The sequence below is a fragment of the Perognathus longimembris genome, chromosome 7, assembly GCF_023159225.1.
Source record: "Perognathus longimembris pacificus isolate PPM17 chromosome 7, ASM2315922v1, whole genome shotgun sequence".
NCBI classification, from domain to species: domain Eukaryota; kingdom Metazoa; phylum Chordata; class Mammalia; order Rodentia; family Heteromyidae; genus Perognathus; species Perognathus longimembris.
This window is the reverse complement of record NC_063167.1, coordinates 82,429,013-82,435,873: the sequence shown is the minus strand read 5'-3', so window position 1 is coordinate 82,435,873 and position 6,861 is coordinate 82,429,013. Positions and strand designations below refer to the sequence as shown.

Below are 6,861 nucleotides of genomic sequence, written 5' to 3'. Positions count from 1 at the left end.
AAGAGAGAGAGAGAGAGAGAGAGAGAGAGAGAGAGAGAGAGAGAGAGAAAAGCCCCCAGTGGATCATGGCTATAATCCTAGCTACTCAGTAGGCTGAGATGTGAGGACTATAATTTAAAGCCAGCCAGGGCAGACCAAACCTTGAGATTCATATCTCCAGTTAGCCACCAAAATGCCAGAACTGTAAGCATAGCCCAAGTGGTAGAGTGCCAGCCTTGAGTAAAAAAGCCACAGGAAAGTACCAGGCCTTGAGTTCATGCCCCAGTACTGGCACACACACACATACACACACACACACACACACACACACACACACACACACACACGGAGAGGAGGAGGAAGTGCTCTATGAAGAGGAGGAGTAAGAAGAAGAGTATAAGGAGGAAAAAGAAGAAAGGAAAAAAGGAGATCAAGAACCCAGCCTTGCAGGGAACAGAGTAGTGCCCACTCATAATAAAATCTCAAGAGAGTGAAGCAGGATCATGTGTTCAAGGCCAGCTTGGGCTACATTTATTTGTTCAAAAAACAAATCCAAACTAAAATACCTAGCCCCAAGTCAAACTATTAGAAACCCATTAGTGGAGGAAAGTTGGCAAAAGAGAAATAATATAGGCAGTCGGTGTGGAAGAAACCTGAAAAGGTTAGGAAGAGTAGATTGTGGGCTTGTTGAAAAAGACACTGAGAAGTAGACAAACAACAAACACAAGGTTATCGGGTCAACATAGAGGTCACAGGCAACTCTGATCAGTCATTTTAGCAGCTAATAGACATAAAGGCCAGATTGGAGTATTTTGGAAAATAAAATGGAATTCAGATAGTCAAGAGAAAAATATAAATAAAAATCTTGAATTTTACTCAAAACCCAAACAGGGGGGAGGGAGTGATTGTTGTAAGGAGATAAGTACAAAGGATTTCAGGTCTTCGTGTTTTATGTGATCCTGACTTTTGTGTGTGTTTGCTTTTTAATTTGGTAGCTATGAAAGCAGAGCAATTGTTTGGGGGAAGAGATGAAGGCAGATGGACAAAGGTACAGAAAGCAGGGTTAATTCTAATAGGCAGGAAGCTCTAGTGTTGGTCTTAATGAAAACAGGATTGAAAGATGCAGGCAGGATTATGATGATTATTTTTTTCCTCAATGGAATATAATTGCCTTCAGTAGGTAAGTATTTGCTTGCATATTGCAGGTTAGTTTCTGCCTAAACAACCAAGACTGGTTCTCCTCTTTACACAGGAAGAGAGAGTAAGGTGGGACTCTGCAGACCTGACCTGACAGTTGGCATAGTTGCTTTGCTTCTTTGCCTTTTAGGGTTTTTTTTTTTCTTCCTTTTACAGTCATGGGTGCCAGCACTCAAAGTGGTAAACAAAGGGTGGGGCTAAAGGTTGAAAGGTCATGAGATCTCTATCTAAACATTGATCTGCTAAGCTTCCTCATTACAATCAGAAATCCTGGAGTGATCTAGCCAGCCTGGACACATCTGGGGAAACTGCCTGGGTGTGGTTAAGGAAGATAGGGAGGGGCCCATGTAGAAGGGAAAGGAGAAGTTCCATCTTTTCTTACTGGGCTCAAAACTAATCTTCCTATTTCTAGTTCCTATTTTTGCATATATGCCTATAAATGTAAGAAATCTAATAGCTACCATAATTCTCCCCCACAAGGGCTCTGCTTTGTTTTATTGTTTTCATGAAAATTTCTTTCCCAACGAAGGGGTATTCCATTGTATTTATAGATAAGGCACATGGATAATATTACAAATAAAGAAAGATAGTCTATAGTCTATAGATATATTAGTCAGTAAATATATTAGCAGCCCAACCTGGTGGCTCATGCCTGTACTCCTAGCTACTCAGGAAGCTAAGATCTGAGGATTACAGTTAGAAGCCAGCCTGGGCAAGAAAGTCCCTGAGACTCTTATTTTCAATTAATTATTAAGTGGCAGAGTACTAGACTTGAACTAAAAAGCTCAGGGACAGTCCCAGGCCATAAGTTCAAGCTCTAGGACCAGCAGTATAGATGGGTAAATAGATAGATATAATTAGTAGTAAAAGTGGCAAGACAATGAAAATATCTTTATTGACATGGTATTTCCAGTATATTGCTTAGTAATAAAAGATTTCTTAAAAGTGTAAAGGTGTATATTTAAAACATACATATTCTAAAAATATATAAGTATTAAATATATAAATATATTAATTAGATTTACATATATAAACATCTAAATGGATAACATTTAGAAGATTTTCATTTGCCAGTACTGGAATTTGAATTCAAGACCTCTAGCTTATCTTATTTTTTTCTCAAAGCTGGTGCTCTTCCACTTGAGCTCTACATCAGCTTTTGAGGGTTGGGAGTGTAGCTTAGTGGCAGAATACTTGCCTAGCATGCATAAAGCCCTGGGTTCGATTCCTCAGCACCACATACACAGAAAAAGCCAGAAGTGGCTCTGTGGTTCAAGAGGCAGAGTGCTAGCCTTGAGCAAAAAGAGGCCAGGGACAGTACTCAGGCCCTGAGTTCCAAATCCGGGGACTGGCCAAAAAAGAAAAAAAAAAGCCACCCATCAGCTTTTGACTAGTTATTTAGAGATAAGAATCTCCCAGACTTTTCTGCCTGGGCTGCCTTCAAATTTCAATCCTCTTGGGTAACAAGAATTACAGGCATGAACCACCAGCGTGCCAGGCTATCACGTATCTAAGTATTGGAAATAAAGGTGTAAATTTTGCTTTTACATTGTATCCGTAGTCTTTCCTCTATGTATCACTTTTGTAACTAAAAAACTGAAGGGTCCCTTTCAATCAATTTCAGGTCCCTGATCTATGTTCTCCCACTCATACCGATGTCCTGCGCAGTCTGCCTCTGCGTTTGCAGCCTGTGATTTAAACCAGACAGGAATTTGGAGTTCTTTCCTTTACTCTGCTCTTCCCTGGCTGGAAGCATTGCTCTGCTCTTTGTGAGAACATTTGTCATCCCCTTAGGGCTGCATTTGGAATGAGTCCATAGAAGTTGATTGTTTCCTGGGCTCCATAATATGCTAGCATATTCTACATAATAAGCAATATGCACTTAATCTAATTCCTATTCTCTTCTGAAAGACACTCTGACCCTTGAAGAAAAATTTCATGGCGGGCTTCCCATTAGTTCTGCATTTGTGGCTTTGACCTCAAGTTTCTGAATGACATGTGCCCAAAGCACTTCCATCTTGTGATTGCCACTCCCACTTTATACGAAAGAAAATGGTAAGTACAGTCTTGACATTGGGTTGTATCTTTTCCCACTCCATACTGTCTCTTTTTATACAGCAAGAAGAAAAACAGACCTCTTTCCTCTTACAAAGCAGAGAGAGAGAGAGAAAGAGAGAGAGGTGAAAGTGTGCTCAGGAACCAAATAAAACATCACACTACAAGTCTGTCTTGCTCCAATCAGGAAAAGCTACTCTGACAATTAAACAGCTAGTTTTATTCAATCCCACCCTTTGTCATCTATAAATTCAGACTCCTGAATTTATAGCCCTGGGATTTTGTTAAACCTGCTGACAACGACAGGAGTATTGTTAAGGCTGATTGTATGTAATTCTGATTTCCCTCCTGTGAAGTCCTGTGAAGGTTGGCATGGCTCCTAAGTCTCTCTGCTTCCTTTAGAATCACAACTGGAAGGAGGTGGCTGGCACCTCTTGTCTGAAGGTGATCGTGTAGAGAGCAATCCCATGCCTTCGATTACACCTGTAATCCTAGCTACTCAGGAAGCTGAGATCTGAAGATTCAGGTTTGAAACCAGCCTGGGCAGGAAAGTTCATGAGACTCCTAGGTCCAATTAATAGGCAAAAAGTTGAAAGTGGAGGTGTGGCTTAAATGGTAGAGCGCTAGCCTTGAGCTAGTTAGGTAGAGGCCCTGAGTTCAAACACCAGCACTGACACAAAGTGACAGCAACAGAGAAAGTGAGAAACAAAGAGATTAATGCCTGCAAGACAAAAAGAACCAGGAGTCACTAGACTCTTGTTTTTCCATGTCTCGGGGAGGTTTTCTGACCACTTCATTGGTATTACCCTGATACTGTGTTATTTCCTCTGCCTATTCCAGAAAACTAACAAGAAAAGAAGCATTTGTCATTCTAAACTGGTTGGATTTTTTTTTTATTTTATTTTATAGAGCTACTCCCTGAATGCTTAAGCCTTTTGAATAGGAGCCTAATTTGATTTTTTTTAAAAGCAAACTGGAAGATTTAACAAGGGGCTAAATGTATTTCTTAGCTTTTATCTGCTATGCCCTCCTGTTTGCTCCTGATTACTGATTTGCCCTGCAGTTATTTGTATCTGATTACTCCTGCCAGATAATTAGAATCCCCAATTCCAATCCAAATGCTTATTACAGAATGAACTTGGGTAGGCATAGGGAATAAGAGAATGAGAGATTAAGGCTAGGTCTTAATCAGAAAGCATGTCCTTTTCCAAATGTGTTAGTGACCATAAGGTCACTATGTATCTATGTCACTTATGTGCCGTAAGGTGCTATGTACATTGCCTTCTTTCTTTTTTAAAAATTTTCTCTTTTTTGTCTTCTTTTTCCTTCTCCTCTTCTATCCTCATGTTATTGTTCCTCTCTCTCCCCTCCTCCACTCTCTCCCTTATCTCCCCTCTCCTCTCCTCCCAGGCAGTTTTGCCATTTCTCTGATTACTTCCAAAGAAAGTAAAGCAGAGAACTTAGAGAGGGATCCAGAAATGAGCATCACATTTTCTGCTCAAGGTAGACATTGAGGACATTGATAATAAACAGTGCTAGCCAGATAGATCTCACTTCAGGCTGACATGGTGACTATTGTAAATGCTAAAGGCCACTACCCACTCCATTTTCTGAAAGACTCATGGGATCAAATCATTCCTTAAAGTTTAACAATTAATGAGCAAAACATATTGAAATCAATTATCACCAATACCCAATCAATCACTGTAGTATTACACACAGATCAAAATTGACTAGCAATGGTCATATCCTCTAAGGGAAGACCTTAGAACTGTTCTCTGAAGACAGGAAGATTCTAAGGAGTAGCTGGTATGGAATAACTACACCTTCTTTTCAAAAATACATTTTTAATTGTCATAAGTAGTTGTACAAACATACAGATAGATGATAGGTAGATAGATAGATAGATGTAGATGTTGATATTACTTTTTGGTGACATTTCAATTCAAACATAAAATGTGTAATGATCAGATTGGAATATTTGACATATCTGTAGCTTCATTTGTTTGTCTTAGGAATATTTAAATACCTGTGTACTATCTGAAAATATTCAATTAATTGTTTTCAAAAGTTATACATTCTTTAGGGAGAATTTATCCTTTTTGTAATTCTGACACACACACACACACACACACACACACACACACACACATCTACCTAAATGCATAGCCACACACTCAGCCACATACTTCTTTTACTGGAGTGTGTAATCTGTTTTATTCCTTGAGCCACTCATTATCTTTCAGTAAAACCTCACAGAATAAAATAAACAGCAACATGGCTGTACCTGTCACCTCCAAATGCCATAACGGCACAGTTGTGATTGGCAAATGATTTGGTTATTAATGAACAGATGTTGAATACAAACTTCAAAGGCCCCAGCTGGTGAGGGCCAGGATGTTAAGAGATTAAGATTCCAGCACATTTCACAGTATGAATAAGGATAAAAGAAACAAAGCAAGAGAAAAGGGGGGAAATATATGAATAAGAAAAGGACACTGGTGGCTTATACACCTCGCTACACAAGAGGTTGAGATCTGAGAATCATGGTTTGGATGGAGGCAGACAAATCCTCAAGTCTCTTATCTCTAATTAACCAGAATAAAACAATATCAAGTGGGGGAGGACAAGAAGTGAGGAAGACAGAGAGAGAGGGAAAATATGAACAGATGGATGGTAAAGTGTGCTTTCAAAAATGAGCCGCGCCCCGGCTTCAGCATCCCAGCTCTGCCTCCCTGGTGGCTGCACCCGCAGGTCATTTGGTGAGCCCAGCTGGTCGTCTGGGGGGGTCTCCCCGGAACCCAACCCCGGACCTCTGTGTTCGGAGGCCCAGGACCATCTATGGAGTGTCCAAGGTGCACGTGGAGCTCATGGGGTAATATTATCATTACCCGTATGGCCTAGATTTCTGGTGTCTGCAATACCCTGGGATCGTTTCAGCCGATTCCCAGCCTGGAGGAGGAACAATGAACCACAAGCGGCAAGTTCGAATGTGACAAATGAGGAAATTCTTTCACCTAGAAGTGGGACAGACCTTCATGTTCATCAGAGAACACACAGGAGAGAAACCTTATGAATAAAACAAATGTGGACAGACCTTGGCATGGATAATAGAATTCACACAGGTGAGAAACCTTGTAAACATAGAAAGTCTTTCAACCAAAACTCACTTTAGCAGGCCTAAGAGAATTCACACATGTGAGAAACATTAGGAATGTAATAGATGTGAAATGTCTTTCACCTGGAAGAAAACTCAGTTTGCATTGGAGAATCCAAACAGGATAAAAGCCTTGTGAATGTAAATCCTTTTTTTAAAAAAGAATTCTTATAACAGCCTCAGATTGTGTGGTGAGCAACTAGAGTACAGAGAGCTAACAAAGAATATTGCTCATAAAGTTTACTTGCACATATGAAAATACAATTAGGTTATTAATATGGAGAAGATAACATGACATCTTACATAATTTCATAGAAAAGTCCATTCTGTGCATATTAGGTAACAATGAATTCTACTGAATAATCAACAAATATTGTCTCTACAGTAAACATAATTGTCTGCCTACTGAAAAAATAGTCAATATGTTTAATGAAATTAACAGCAAGATAAACTTAGAAATCAGACTACTCAGT

General features: G+C 39.7%; 1 long non-coding RNA gene across 1 annotated transcript in view; it reads right to left on the bottom strand.

Moving 5' to 3' along the window:
• Positions 1-356: 356 nt before the first annotated feature.
• LOC125355611 overlaps positions 357-6,861 on the bottom strand; it is a 174,693-nt gene continuing 168,188 nt past the window's right edge. The window contains exon 3 of the long non-coding RNA XR_007211692.1: positions 357-1,397. This is a non-coding gene — a long non-coding RNA (uncharacterized LOC125355611). The remainder of the gene's footprint in view (positions 1,398-6,861) is intronic.